The following is a 4,041-nucleotide window of genomic DNA, read 5'->3' on the forward strand; positions in this document are numbered from 1 at the left end:
GAAATTGTTTTAGAGGGGAAAACACGTTGCATAGGATGGTTTGGGTCATGGGTTTCTTGGATCTTCCTCCACAAGCCACTGTGTGAAGTGACAGCCAGAGGGTCTATGGGGATGGGGAGATGTGGCAGAGTTACTCTTCCTCCTCTCTTAGCTTTTGCTTCTCTTTTCTAATCTCTTCTTTCCTCCTTTTCTTCCTATTAAAGCATAACAACAGCCCCCAAAGCTGTTTTCCTCAATCTTCTGTAGCAAAAATAAATTCCACAACTCAGCTATATATTCCAATGAGGAAAAAAAGAAAAAGAAAAAAAAAAGAAAAAGAAAAAAAAAAAAAAGAAAAACACCTCCATATATTCTTTTATGTTTCCTGCTTATTTTTTCTGAAATGAAGCAGAACAGACAGGAACATCCGAGCTCTTCTGCATCAACTGAAATTTTATGTGGTCCTAAAACTCCTCATCCTCTTCGTGCTTCTAAATTAAATGATTTCTTCTAAGTCTACTTTCTAACTTGGTCCCATCTCCTGTCTCATTAATCATGTTTACTGCATTTCTCTGTGTTTCCTCGCTTTGCTATAACACAGTGACAAAAATACGACAGGATGTCCAGAAATGCAACTTTTACTCATGAAATCATGCTGTAATATTTTATGTTTAGCCATCTTTTTGGTTTTTAATGTATCTGAGTGTCTCATCTGCTTTTGTATGCTTTCTAAGCTACTGCAATACACTGGATGGCTTTTTTCAGTGAATGATGCTTAGATTTTCCCGGGCTAATTAATTGCCATCAGTTCTTGACAATATTTTTCCACGCAAACTCCTCGGCATTATCTGTTTAATTTTGCTTGCCACCATGTTGCCATTCTATCTTAGTTCTCTGTCTTCCTCTGGAATTTCTTTAGGTTTTTCCGAAATTCAGTTAACTCAATAAATGGCCAAGTGCTGTCATGAATTTTCCTGTTTAGATCAATGGGCGCTGGGTCTGAACACCAGCAAGCAAGCTGTGGCTGTAGCAGTGAAAACAAATGTTACCATCCTCATTCTGGAAGATGTTTAAGGTGGTTAATGAACACATTGGACAAACCCATCCTTATTGCTACTATTGATCCCAGGGGCAATTCGGAGTTAACCTCTCTGCTTGCATGACTGCTGATCCCTCTGCAGCTTGGGGAACCGTGCACAACTCTGGAACCTGCTGCTCCGGAGCCGAAGCCCTGGTTCTGCCACAGCTGTCCCTTCAATTCCAGGTAAGCTCCTTAAGCTCAGGTACAACCAGCTCATTTGGAAGCAGCGGGCATCTGCTAGCATTTATAAAATGCTTTCAAGAGGCACGATTCAAAGCAGCCTGATGTGTATATATAGTTTTCCATCCTCTAGTCAGTTTTTCAGCACAACTGGATTTTAATTCTAGAGCTGCTGTGGTTTTTCTTCAGAGAGATTTTACTTTAAGCTTTTGGAAACACTAAATAAATTGTGTCTTCTGGTTCTACTTTATTGACTAGTTCATTAACTCTTTCCTGTAGTTCTAAGAGGGCTGAGAGAATTTCAGTAGGAGCACTACAGCTTTCCCTTGCTATCTGTGTGTCTCGGCACGTTATGTGCAGCGATTCACTGAATAGTTTCCTAGTACTGAAGTAAGAGTCACTGGTTTATAATTCCCAGGATCATCATTAGCACCTTTCTAAGAGATGGGTACAACCTTGGCCATTCTCCAGTCCTCTGGTACGGTAGCTGTTTTTAATGATAAATTACGTATTTTTGTTAGCACTCACTTGTGCCGGTCCTTGGTTCTGTCAGAACTCTCGGATGAATACCATCTGGTCTGGCTGATTGACTGCACTGTAATTTCTCGGCTTGTTCCGTCACCTTTTCTGATACTCCTATTTCTGACAGCGTCTCACTTTCAACACCTAAAAAGAATGAAGCCTATGTAGTGTTTATCCTTTGTTAAAGAGCTGTTTAGCTCTCTTTTTCTTCTTTTTCTATTTTCAATCGTCTAATGCAGCTGAGTGTAAGGAAAAAGAGGTTCACTCCAAATGTCTTTTTTGTTTGTCTGTTCATGAACATTATATATATATATATATATATAAAGCAACAAAGCGAAAAACAACAACAAACCTGAAGATGGCATTTGTTAGGGGATGGTAGTGTCAGAAGTCCAAAATTTCAAGCGCATTTTTATTTTCTGTTAACTGTGAATTGTACTTTGCAGTATGAGTCACTGTGGATTACTTGGGAAAACCTGCCAAGGGAAGCATATATAATATTTTGGGGAGGGATTTCTGTGTTATATGTTATGGCTGAGTGAAAAAATAAAGATGTATGTGTGTTACTCATTCTCCTAGAACCTAGAACAAAAAAAGAAAGCAGAAGATGAACTTCTGTGATGGAATATCTCATTGAAAAACAAGCAAACAGAGAAAAACAAAGCTATTACCATACATGGAAATACAGCAAGAAAGAAAAGTATCATAATCAGTGTCAACTGGTAGAATATTTCTCAGCTCTGCATATGTCTCTGTGCACCTTCCCACTCTTCCCACATATACATACAAATCTCTGCTCTGTCTGCTTTTATTATTCACAGTGCTTTCTGTCTATTTTACACTATAAGCTCCTCAGGCAGAAACCTTGTATTTTCATAAGTCCATAATGTGATATACATGCCAGTCAAACTGTTTAAATAGTAGTAACGGAGGGTTTTTTCCTTTTCATTTCCTTTTCTTTCATTTTTTTTTTCTTCTTTTCTCTCTCTCTCTCTTTTTTTTTTTTTTTTTAACAAATGTTAAGTTAAAATCAAAGGTAATAATTAGTTTAAAACAGCCCCCAAAAAAGTGACCTTTTGAGCCACAACCAAACCAGCCAACTTTATTGCGTCTTGAGGTCAAGGCTCCTATTTCACATGACTTCAGGGTCTCTATTTGCAGACTACCCTGCAGTAAACCCCACAGAAAGTTATGATCAAGTAGATTTTGCACTTCAGACATCTACTGAGGTACAGAAACAAGATTCCGCTCAATCTGAGATGAAAGTATTCCAGAACCAAGCTCAGGAATGCAACAGAAAATTCCTAAAAGAGAGGAAATTAAAATGCTGCAGCAAAAACAAACAAACAAACAAGGATCAAAAAAAAAAAAAAAAAAAAAAAATCCCCCCCAAAAAACAAAAACCAAACCCAAAACAAAGCAAAACCCCTGGAAAAAACAGAAATTAAACCAGAAGGGTGGCTAATGCAGAGCAACGGCATTCAGTTCTTTTGAGTGGGCTGGATCCTTCAATTACAACTTTGTCACCGCAGTTTGAAATCTATTAAAAGGATTTATGCTTTGCAGCTGACATTTGAAATTAGGGATTTATTGGACTAGGAATGAATATTTCTCCTGCAATTTTTTTTTTTTTTTTTAGATTGTATTTCAGAAACTATTATTTTTCTGTTTAATCTACTGTGGAAAGATTTTGTGGTGTTGGAACATTTGAAAAATACAAAGACAGAAATCATTTTATTCATTGTAAAGAGACTCCAATCCTGAGACTGCTCTGGAACTGCATCACACCCATTTTCACTGAGTACCCAATATTTCCCCCTTGTCCATGCTGTTGTTCTGGGGCAAGGGAAAGTGAGTGACATCTGATACTGCATAACTCATGCACCAATAACAAACAGAGAGTTTTAATTCAGGATTTTTTACCTCTTTTCTCTGCGGGCTTTTTAAATTTGCTGTTTGGAAATTTATACACATATTTCTGGGTATTGCTGGAAGCCTCTGAAAAGCTGTGTGTTTTTCCATTCTTGTGCGTTTATAGAGATGGATTAAACTTCACTGCAGCTGAATTTTTGAATTCTTGAACTGAAAATAATTATGGGAAAAGAAGGGTATTTTTCAACTTAGGAAAATGATTAATTTAAGACAGTTGTGTTCCTTTACCACTGTTCTAAACCAGTCTTCTCAAAAACAAAGAAATAAAGATTGTACAGCCATATTTACACAACTGCTGCCTAGCAGTTCTGTGTCAGAGCATCCACTCACAGCAGCAGGGAAGGAAG

At 37.6% G+C, this 4,041-nt stretch overlaps 1 protein-coding gene across 1 annotated transcript in view; it reads left to right on the forward strand.

Moving 5' to 3' along the window:
* Positions 1-1,215: 1,215 nt before the first annotated feature.
* ZNF521 (zinc finger protein 521) overlaps positions 1,216-4,041 on the forward strand; it is a 236,351-nt gene continuing 233,525 nt past the window's right edge. Inside the window, exon 1 of the mRNA XM_042808639.1 lies at positions 1,216-1,243. The gene's annotated coding sequence lies outside the window, so the exon portion shown is untranslated. The remainder of the gene's footprint in view (positions 1,244-4,041) is intronic.

The sequence above is a fragment of the Centrocercus urophasianus genome, unplaced genomic scaffold, assembly GCF_019232065.1.
Source record: "Centrocercus urophasianus isolate 14NV4802_14NV808 unplaced genomic scaffold, USGS_Curo_1.0 seq_11, whole genome shotgun sequence".
Taxonomy (NCBI): domain Eukaryota; kingdom Metazoa; phylum Chordata; class Aves; order Galliformes; family Phasianidae; genus Centrocercus; species Centrocercus urophasianus.